A 12395-nucleotide genomic window follows, 5' to 3' on the forward strand; every position below is an offset into this window, starting at 1 on the left:
GGTAAAATTTGAATCCATAGAGCAGAGTAGAAATTGTTGTGAGATACGTGTGTGTTCGTGTTTATTTATTCTCTAATAAGCCACACAATGATTTTGTGCAAGCTACAAAAATGTGGCTCTCCCGTAGATGAATGGAGATACTCAATAGAGTGAATGAATGGCATGGTGAACAGAAAAATGAGTGCTCCCTGCAGCTCCCACATGCAACTTGGAATCTATACCATAATACACACACAAAAAAACTGTGTAAATACAATCTACTGTATTCACACTTAGGAAAAATAACTATTCATGTACTTTTAGCTTAATTTCTTCTCTATGCTCAGCGACATTCATTACCTTCCCCAGGGCACATGCATGTTCTTCTTTACAGCCAGAAAATCAGTTAGTCAATGTCCAATGTTGAGCTCTTTCCAAATACTCCCTCCCCAGGGTCCACAGAAATATCCGGGTAGAAAAGTCCCTAGCTGAAGTGTGTGGTGGCCAATAATCATGTTATTAAGGATACTTTTTCTTTGTTGATGTGCCCAATCAGCTCTAATGCTGCCATTGCTTACCAGGCCATAGGGACAATTTTGTGATGTTATGTGTTGAAAGCAACATTTTTTTTTATTCAAGGAGGTAACATAATTAGAAACACACAGTTTAATCACAGTATGCTAGAAACAAAAATAATTGACATATTTTTTATTTCCCACTTGGTGGTGAAAGAGAAAAATTAAGAATAAATAAAGTTATGGATATTATTTAATTTCCTTGGGAGGACACAAGCCATCAAATGTTGAAAAAAAATTTTTTTAACATTTGTGCTTTCTTACTTTGTGTGAAAATGTTGCATGTATATTTTTGGTAATTTCTTCAGGGATTTTAGGGAAGACATTTTCTATTTTAATATATCTCAGTGACAGTGATCTGGATAAAAATCCACTGGGGAATTTAGTGAAGATTCTGTCAACGAACAAAGAAAGGAGGAATGAGCTCTAGAGCTCTCCAGCTCTAGATAAGAAAGCCATTCTCCCAGTCCCCTTCTTTGTCTGTGTCACCATTTGCAAGAACAAAGAAGGGGATCCAAAACTGTGAGCTACCCTGCTTGGATTAATACTTCCCTTTCCCAGAGATGCACAGGTTTATGCCAGTGTTGGCCTCGAGACTGTGATTTGTTATGTCTCATATCCTTGTTCACATCAGTTACCACGAGAAGCTGAGAACACCAAGTCAGACTTCATTCCCCTAATTCTAATTCTCTTTGCCCCAACCTCCTCAGAACCTATGCCCTTCACCATAAAATAATATATTATGCATTGTACTTATTGGCTTGTCTTTTTCTCCAATTAGAGTGTAAATTAGTTTTGTCTGTTTTGCTCATTTCCATATCCCAATGCCTGAGACAGTGACAGGCATGTGGTGATTATTATTATGGAGGCACATGGCACTCCATAATTATTTGTTAAGTGAGTAAATAAAAGAAAAAAGAGAACTTGAACTTGACACTAGCTTAGATGTGGTCTATGAGAGACCACAGAGACCAAGCATAAGCTCCAGGAATGAGAGCTTGAGATGTTTGTAGGGTCCTACGTAGTGGCTAGTAATAGAGCAGAAGTACAAAATAACAGGCATGAGGACTACAAGCCATTTTACTGCAGAAATTAATTTGATATCATGAGTGGCCACCTTAGTGAGAGATTTGCTGAAGAAAAACTATTGCTTAAAGAAATCACCACCAACAAAAAACCTCAGAGCTCTTGAATTGCAGCTGCTATCTATATAGGTATTTCCAGCATGGAAAAATTTCTCAGTGCTGCGTTAGGTCAACATTTGCCTTCACAGAAAGTGAAGTATCATGAACAAAATGCAAAACTGATAGAAGCTCTCAGCATATAGTTGGTAACAGATCCTTGTTGGGTAAGCAGAGGTATTGACTCCTGGACACAATTAGGAATCAGGCAAAATCGATCCTCTGATAGAACTGTGCAGAGCTGCTTCCAGGAACTTGAGTCTGCTCTCTGGATCTCCATCAGACTATTATGTGTCCTACTCATTGTGAAAGAGCCTTTTACATATAGCCTAACTGCTCTGTTTCCTCTCCTCCCTCCCAAATATAATTATATGACTTTTAGACACATTCATGCAAAATCATGCTTTCTCTTTGAGGGTTGGTGATACTGGCTTACTTAGACAAAAGTGTTCCAGCAAATTTCTTGCTTGATAGACCATAGTGCCTAAGAACAACAATGCCTAAAACAAGTTAAAATAATCAGGTTTTAAAGACTCTCCATCCCTTCCCCAAGAAATGATGCTGGTGTTAGACATGTCAGGTAGTATGGCAAGACTTTCATGTAGGTATTTGAGAGTGATGTAGATATTTAAATTCTTAATCCATTAAGTAGACTTCTTGGATTAAGAATTTAAAAATCAATCGCAGGGGCTAAAGGAATGTATATGCATTTCATTCAAAATGACAGGACAATATACCCTTTTTATGAAAGGCGGGTATATTGTCCTATCATTTCCAATAAGAGACTTGCAGAAGACAGCCAGGCATCCTTGTACGTACTTTAACCCACTATTATTTTCATATATTATTTCTTAATATGAGAAATTTCAGCTTTTACTGTCAGATCTCCCCGTTTTCCTACATATCAGGAATAAATTGAGCATGTGTCAGACTCCCTAAGATAAATGTTTTGTGATATTTTTCTGTTGCTGAAAGAATCAATGCATAGATGACACTCTTAGATAGACTGTCAACTGGGAACGTTAGTTTAGATCTAATTTTCCAATAGATTTTGTTATTTGGAGATGGTAGAGTGAATATCATCATTTAGAAAAATTTACATAGGTCTACAATCTGCCCCTGGAACATGAAGGAACTGAGGCACAAAAATTATATAATAGAACATTTTGGTTGTGCCCTCTACCCCGACTCTGTGCGGTAGACGAAAGAAGTGAAAATACATTTAATGTTACCTCAGAGACAATCAGTAAATTTTTCTATCAAAGTCTGTTTTTATTAATAACTTAAAATGTTTCAGAATTCCTAACTTATTCTAAATACAAACAGTATCACATATGTCAAAATTTTCCAGGTGATGATTATGGTTCATAAATGGAAAATGTAAGGGAAAAGATTGTGAGTGATATGGTTTGGCTCTGTGTTCTCACCCAAATCTCACACTGAATTGTAATCCAGGGTTGGTGGAGGCACCTCGATGGGAGGCAATTGGATCCTGGAGGCAGATTTCTCTCTTGTGGTTCTGGTGCTATCGAGTTATCACCAGACTTGGTTGTTTGAAACTGTGTAGCACTTTCCCTTCATTCTCTCTCTCTCCTGCCCCCATGTGAAGATGTGCTTGCTTCCCCTCTGCCCTTCTGCCATGATTGTTAGTTTCCTGAGGCTTCCTCAGCCATGCCTCCTGCATGGCCTATGAAATTGTGAGTCAATTAAACCTCTTTTCTTGATAAATTACCAGTCTCAAGTAGTTATTTATAAGAGCATAAGAACAGACTAATACGGTAAGTAAGGTAAAGACAGAATGGAGATAAAATGAAAGAATAAAGCATTTTGAGTAACGTTTAGCTGTTAGGTACATTCTCACACACTCGGAATCTTCACAATGTTACTATGTGCAGTAGGTTGGGTTGGAACTCCCAAGATTTCCTACCCAGCATTCAGGAAGCTATGTCTTCCCTTAGGTTGCCACCCTCTCTGACTCTTCCTCTTCCCTCCTCAATCAGTCCATTACACAAAGGTTTATGGGAATAAAATGAGACTCCAGGGAACTTAGAACTTCTTCTGTTTCAAGAAAAATGCTTATTTAAAAAAATGTGAGATTGCTTTAAAATAATCTATCTTCTACTTGGTCTGAGAATATCATTAACAAAAAGAAAACCAATTCACCCAGAAACTCTTATGAGAGACATAACTTTCTAATAAGTTCCTCAAACCATCACCATTTTCACCAAAACTTGACTCACTGGAGGAAATGTGGAAAGTTATATCTAAAAGCCTCTACTTATTATATAACTTGTCCTTAATTAGAAAGAATTTTACAGTCCCTAAATTAATGGGATTGTGAGGTAAATAGGTAGTGACAGTGAAACTGTCCCCACACTGTTAACGAGAATTTCATGCTAGGTTTTAGAGAACAGTTACACGTTAACCAGGTTGCCTTCTTGACTACTTTACTACAGCTACCTACTAACTGAAAGTCAAGTAGCACTAGATACTGACCATTTGCTTCCCTGTTTTCTCTATAGATAGAATTTATTGGGCCTTTGTGCTTTAGAATCACCTAAAATGTTTTCAGATCCTGAATTCCCACAGAATGGCTGATGCCAGCCACTCTGAAGACCCTCACCAAGGAACCAAATCAACAACACAAGACTGTAGTTCCCTCATCCCCCATCCCATCACTTCACCTTTCATTCTTGAGCAATCAGTGATCCCCAGACCACTACTCATCCCAAATCCCTTAAAAGCCCTAACCTCCTTGGGGAAGCCGATTTGAGGTCTCCTCCTGCCTTAAACCTCTTTCTCTGATTCAATTCATGGTGTGTTGGTGTATTAGCTGGTTGCACACCAGGCAATTGAGCCTGGGACAATTGCAATGATTGCTACTCATGTTTTATGAAATTCATGATTTTGTATTTACAAATAGGAAATGAAGACCTTTTAACAGACACTGATATTGTTTAACTAATATTTCTAGGATTTTGTCTAAATTCATGGGCAAGAAACATTCAAGATGGAAACTGCCACTCTGTTGAATCCTGTTATGCCCAATAACATCATAGCACATGATACCAACATCCATATTAAATGTAGGTTGACTACTCCATTGTTAATTCAAATTGGAGAATTTTTTTCCAACTTTGGGTCTAAATCATTGATTTGTGTGTTGCTTCCTGGAATTTAAATTTAGCTACCATTTTTTAAAAAGTATTTCGGGTGATTGTGATGTGAAGTCAAGTTTAGGGGAAGACTAGCAAGATTACATGTGAAACAGTGTGTTCTGGGGTGCCATGAAATCAGCACTGGGGTGTTAGCCACCTTCATTCAGCAAGGAGACCAGGCTGAATGAAGCAGAGACACCTCCCTCTCCCCCATAGAAATGGGAGAATGTCTGAACAAGTGAGGAGAGGGAAGTTGCTTTAATTCCCACAGCATAAGAAGCTGTGGGAATTAAAGAAAATAAGAAAACTAAGCTTACTGATCTTGAGGAGTACAAGAAAATATTGTTGAACAGTAAGGATGCATTTTGCCACACCTGATACATAGCAGGTATTCAATATATATTTGGTGATTGAATACATAGGTGGACCAGATTACAGAGGGACTTCAGAGGCAAATGAAATAATTTGTATTTCTTGTTCCCCATATATGTTCAGTGCCTAGCATATATTATGGATTCTATGAATATTTAAGTGTTGATTGACAAATGTACCTTACAGAGAATATGCACTCATTAAATGGTTGATGTAATTATTCTTATTATCAATAATTGAACACCTTTGTTTTTCATGTGGAAAAATCCAATGATTTGTTTATATAAGGCAATTTTTATTCTAATCTGAATGAATAGTATAGAAAAACCATATTGTTTAAAGATATTCTACAGTGTTCCAAAGAGAAATGTTATAGACACATGGCAATATGTTGCCAGCCAGAGAGTTAGAGCTTCCAAAATAAAACCCTTCTTTTGAAACATGAAAACAATGAGACTAAACAATGAGAGAATTAATAATATACCTATTCATTCACTCACTCACTCATCCATCCATCCATCCATCCATCCATCCATCCATCCATCCATTCATTCACACAATTAAGAATATCTACTATGGACCAGGCACTGTTTTGGTTAAACAAAGTATATAAAAGTTTCTACCCCCGTATGGCTTACATTCTAACTGGGGGAGCAGAACATTAGCAGAAACATATAGCAATTTAGAGTATGGCAAAATGTAAGGGTAGGGAGGTGAGAAATTCTAGTTTCAAGAATGGTGGCCAAGCAAGGCCTTGCTGAGAAGGGAGACATTTGAGTTAAGACCTAAAAAAAAAAAAGTGATAAAGCAAGCCATGAGGCTATCTGGGGGAAGGGCATTTCAGGGCAAGGGAACAGCACTTGTCAATGTCCGGAGGCAGCTGTGTGCCTGCCACAGTCTAAGAACAGCAAGGAGGCCAGTGTGTCTAGAATGAATAAAAAGCATGGTAGGAAGTCTGCTCAGAGAGGTTAGTGGAGGACCTTGTATGTCAAAGGAATGATTTTGGCTTTTACTCTGAGTGACATGGAAGCCACTAGGGGTTTTGAATAGAGAAGAGTTAAGGGTCTGATTTGGTTGTGCTCTGGGCAGCCACAATCCTTGTGATGAAACTGTCCAAAATTTTATTAGCTGTAATTTATTGGTCCCTCCTGGGCTCTCATATTATTTCTTTCTATCAGATTACCACACTTGCTTTGTTTTTTGATAACAATAGGTATAGTTTTCCATCTTTTTCCCTCGGGATTAGACATAAATATCTCGAGGTTATCTTGTTCATATTTATGTGTCCGGTGACATCATATGTAATCTCTGTACATAGTAGGTAATTGCCAAATATGTCTTTATGTGACTTTATGGTGAATCCAATTATGAAATGTCACACAAGTGCAGAACTAGTGGTATTGACTATGATCTTTGACATGACTGAATAAAACTTGTGAATCATTTATCTGAAAAATTATGTCTGTATTTACATTTGATTTTTTGAAGCAATAAATTGATGTGCCGTTCGATAGATGGCCAGAAACACTCTATCATCAACCATGTCACTGTGAGGATTTTATTTACAGGCATTTGAAACAACCCTGCAATTTCTTTGGAGTTCATTCTGTGAACTACAGCACTGGAATTAGTCTGACGAGTGTAATTTGAGGGTATTGAAATGCCCCATTTGCCCAAAAAAAGTTCTACTGTAAAGATTGCCTCCCCTCACCCCTCCTCAGAGCCTTCAACCTTCATTTTCTGCCTCTGGAGCAATTCTTTTCTTAACAAAAGAAAGCATGTTGTTCGTAGGAAGCTTCTACAGAATGCACGACTGGCACTGAGCAATCGGAATCTCTCAGAGCACAGCCCAGTGTGGACCTGGTAAAACACCATGCTTCACTTGCACCTCTCTGAGCCAGCTAAAGACGGGACCGTGCTTTTACATTTTATTTATTTATTTATTTATGCCAGGTCATCTAACTCTGCAGGCTGCTACTGACACAGGGAGTGTCCCTTTTCTGGAATAACATCTATTCGATAAAATGATTTAATCAGCTTTGATGATCTGGAATAACAGGACTTTACCAAGGGACTGGCTATTCTGATGTGAAAGTAAATGTCTTAACCTCCCTCGCCATGACATTTATTTTCCATTAATGGTGCTGGCTCTGCCTTGGCATCCTTTTAACAGCAGGAGACCATTATCCTCTGAGAATGTTCTCTCCCCTTTCACATTATCTCTTAATTATTGCCCTCTTTTTCTATAGACAATGCCACTAGGAATTTTCATGTAATTTTTCCCCTCCATTCCTCCTCTGACATGTACTGCCACAGGAGAGGATTTGGGTGTTAACCCCAGAAAGCCCAGAATAATGAATCTTGTAGACAGTTGGCTCAGTATCCAAGGAGTCCTTTGAGAGGGGGCTGAGATGCTGTGAGCAACGCACAAGGCAAATGCTTGGGAACTAAAAAATTTGCATTGAAGCCTTCCAGGGAAAGGGGAGGATGACAATGGAAATCTCAAGGTTGGCGGGGAGGAGGGTGGAAGATTTAGTTTTTCCCACATGCTAGTCTCTCAGGACCATCCATTTTATTCATTTATATTGAAGAAAAGGTTTCATCCCTCCCACTAACAAAAATAGCCCTCACTATGTAAATCCCATCTCTGCCGTTTTGTTGAGTCTGTAGCCAGCCAGACTAAAACAGTGGCTGCAAAAAAACTGAGAACTCCTCTGATGCATCTTAATGGCTGTTTGTTAACCTCAATGCTGACCATTTAAATGCTAACCCTTTTAAGCAAGTAATCCCAACACAAGCACCCAGCTCCAGTCATATAACATTTAATTATGGAACATTTTTTGTTTTGTTTTTAAATACAATACGGGGTAAACTCATACACAGACAAACACACAGTATATACGTATCTATACACATACACACTTTATTATATTCATATTATAGTTATTTTTTCAACTTTTAGAGTAGATTTAAGGGGTACATGTGCAGGTACCCCTTAATATATGAATTACCTGAATATATGGTGTGATGCTGAGGTTTGGGGTGTAAATGATCGGGTCACCCAGGTACTGAACATAGTCCCCACTACTTAGTTTTTCAACTGTTGTCCCCCTCCCTCTTCTAGTAGTTCCCAGTTTCTTTGTTGCCATCTTCATGTCCCTGAGTGTCCATCGTTTGGTTCCTACCTATAAGTGAGAACATGAGGTATTTGGTTTTCTGTTCTTACATTAATTCACATAGCATAACGGTCTGTAGCTGCATCCATGTTGCTGCAAAGGAGATGACTTCATTCTTTTTTATGACTGTGTGGTATTCCATAGTGTATATGTACCACATTTCCTTTGTCTAATGTGTTGTTGATGGATACGTAGGTTGATTCCATATCTTTGCCATTGCGAATAGGGTTGCAATGAACATGTAAGTGCATGTATCTTTTTGGTTAGAACAATTTGTTTTCTTCTGGATATATATCCAATAATGGAATTGCTGGGTTGAATGGTAGTTCTGTTTTCAGTTTTGAGTAATCTCCAAACTCCATTACACACTGGCTAAACTAATTTACATTCCCACCAACAGTGTATAGGCAGTCCCTTTTCTAATCAACCTTGCCAGCCTGTGGCATTTTTTGACTTTCTAATAATGACCATTTTGACTGTTGTGAGATAGTATTTCACTGTGGCTTTGATTTGCATTTCTTGATGATTGGTGATGTGAAGCATTTTTTAAAATATATTTTATTGCACTTTTGGTTCTGGAGTACATGTGCAGAACATACAGGATTGTTGCATAGGTACATACATGGCAACGTGGTTTGCTGCCTCCATCCCTGTCACCTATAGCTGGCATTTCTAGCATTTTTAAATATTTTTTTTGGCTGCTTCTTTTGAGAAGTATCTGATCATGTCTTTTGCTCATTTTTAAGGGGGTTATTTGTTGTTCGCTTGTTCAACTGTTTAAGTTATTTATATATTCTTAATATTAGACCTTTCTCAGATGCATAGTTTGTGAATATTTTCTCTGGTTCTGTAGGTTGTCTGTTTACTCTGTTCATGGTTTCTATTTGCCTGCAGAAGCTCTTTAGTTTAATTAGGTCCTATTTGTCAATTTTTGTTTTCCTTGCCTTTGCTTTAAGGACTTAGTCATAAATTCTTTTCCAACGCTGATGTCCAGAATGGTGTTTCCTATGTTTTCTTCTAGGATTCTTACAGTTTGAGGTCTTACATCTAACTCTGTCATCATTTTTGAGTTAATTACTGTATATGGTGAAAGGTAGGGGTGCAATTTCATTCTGCATGTGGCTAGCCAGTTTATCCCAACATCTTTTATTGAATAGGGAGTGCTTTTCACCATTGCTTCATATACACACTTTAAATCAACACTTTAGAAAACAAGGTTATGAAGTTTATGTTTGGGCATAAATGTTTCTCTTGTATTATTTATTAATTCGTAGGTCCTGGGTGAAGGTTACTATTTTTGGCAGAGGCACATGCAAAATCTAATAAGAAGTGCTCCCCAATCCCATTGCATTTGCATGCTGGCTAAAGGGATCCATGGAATTCTCTGGAAGTTGCCATTAATATTCATTGACTGTAATTATGATGTCATGTATTGGGGAATATAAGCTCTGATTGCAGGCATTTCTGGCAATGAAAGAGCAGGGCTTTAAGTCTTTTCCCTATTTATTTGCCAATACAGGGAAAAAAATTCCTGGTGCTTTTTCAACATAATATAAAGGTCACCGACAATAGCCCACCTATTGATGCTGATGTGTGACATTTAAACTGAATACATAGAAAGCATGATAAGCATTAAAAAGAACTAGTTGCTTTCAAGATAATGCTGTTTACCAGATCATTTCTCTTTGAAAAAAATAAATGTAGTATTTCAATTTATTTCTGACATTGCTTGAAAATATACACATATATTTTGAATAAACAATAGTATCTATCACTGATATTTAATCTACCACTACCACTATTTGATTCATCAATAATATTTTTTAAATGTGGCCTGGGTTGTGAAAACTAGAACCTGGAGAAATATTCTTTGGGTGATATGATCAGTTGTTAGGCTTTAGGAAATGAAAGAAAGAGAGAGAGAGAGAGAGAGGGAGGGAGAGAAAGAAAATTGGGCCATGTGTGGTGGTGCATACCTGTAATTCTAGCACTTTGAGAAGGTGTGATGGGAGGATCACTTGAGGTCAGGACTTTGAGACTAGCCTTGGCAACATAATGAGACTGTTTCAAAAATAAAATAAATAGTTTGGTGTAGTAGCATGTACCTGTAGTCCTAGGTACTTGAGAGGCTGAAGCGGGAAGATTACTTGAACCCAGAAGTTCAAGCCTTCTGTAAGCTATGATCACTCCACTGCACCCCAGCCTGGGCAACAGAGTGAGACCCTGTCTCTAAAAAATAATTCTGAAAAAGTCGAGGTGTTTATGTAATAGGAGCTGTGCATACATGTTGCCAAAAACCACCGGTCAAAAAAAACCACAACTAAGTCATTGAGAAAATTGTATTTTTGCCATATATACATGTAAGACACCAATAAGTGACTGAATTGATTTGATTTCTTTCTGTGAAATGAAATGGTTTAGCTGAATTTATAAAATTAACCCCTGTTAGCATTTTGTTGTCATAGTTGAAACTGATTCTGGGTGAGGGGTTAATAGGGTATGTTTTGACAAAAAACTCCCAGTGGACTCTCCCACCCAGCAACAACGACAGCTTAAAACACATTGCTGAGGCAGGTAGGTTAGAAGATTCTAAGGAATGAGTAGGAAGAAAAGGCAGGGAGCAGTAGCAGTAGCATGAGTCCATTCATCTGCATAAGGATCTACTTTGTAGTTTCAGATGTGGGATTCAAAGAAGGTTCTTAGCAATCTAGATAAGCGGATCTCAGTGTTTGCTGCACATTGTGATCATCTTCTAAACATTGATCAAGCCATACCTGAGACCAGTTAATCACCATCTCTTAGGCATGGATCCAGGCCTCAGCTATTCTCTCAAGCTCCCTGAATGGTTCCAACGTGCAGCCAAGTTTGAGAACCACTGCTGTAAATCCCTGGGTCTTACACAAGAGACGATTCAGCTTCTTGAGGTGAAAGTATTTGTTCCTCCAAAATGCATATGATAGAACTTAAAGCCCAAGGCAATGGTATTAGGAGGTGGGGCTTTTCGGGAAGTAATTAAGTCATGAGGGCTCTGCCCTCGTGGTTGGAATACTCCTCTTATAAAAGAAGTTGGCCAGGCGCAGTGACTCATGCCTGTAATCCCAGCACTTTAGGAGCCTGAGGTGGGCAGATCATGAGGTCAGGAGATCAAGGCCATCCTGGCTTACAAGGTGATGCCTCGTCTCTACTAAAAATGCAAAAATTAGCCAGGCATGGTGGCACACACCTGTAGTCCCAGTTACTTAGGAGGCTGAAGCAAGAGAATTGCTTGAACGCAGGAGGCAGAGGATGCAGTGAGCCAAGATCTTGCCACGGCTCTCCAGCCTGGGTGACAGAGCGAGACTCTGTCTCGAAAAAAAAAAAAGAAGTTGAAGGAACCACACTAATGCCTTTTGCTCTTTCATCTCTTCTGCCAAGTGAGAACACAAGGTTTGTCCCCTCTAGGGGAGGCAATAAGAAGGCACCATATTGTATGCAGAGAGCAGCCCTCATCAGACTCCAAATATGCTAGTGCCTTGATCTTGAACTTCCCGACCTCCAGAACAATGAGAAATAAATTTGTGTTATTTAAACATTACTAGTCTGAAGTGTTTTGTTATAGTCACACAAAGAGACGAAGACATAAAGTACGAGAAAAGGAAAAGCAGGCCTGAATGCTACTTCCCATTTGCCAAAGGACCTAATGAGGAAGAGATGATTCATTCACTCAAGTAGGTCATGAACAAGCCCTTGAACTGTCCAGTGCCCTTTGATAACACCTGACTCCTTCTTTCACAATTTCTACATCATGACAACTACTCCCACATGCCAGACATTTACTATGCTTTTTGTGTAAAATTTTATCTTAACAATAACCTAATTACAAGAGACATTAGCATTCCCATTTTACAGGTGAGAAAACAGCTGCAGAGATGTTAAAAAAAAAAAAAAAAAAAAAAAAAAAAAAAAAAAAAAAAA

This window comes from Sapajus apella, unplaced genomic scaffold, assembly GCF_009761245.1.
Source record: "Sapajus apella isolate SASKATOON/1434 unplaced genomic scaffold, GSC_monkey_1.0 scaffold29, whole genome shotgun sequence".
NCBI classification, from domain to species: domain Eukaryota; kingdom Metazoa; phylum Chordata; class Mammalia; order Primates; family Cebidae; genus Sapajus; species Sapajus apella.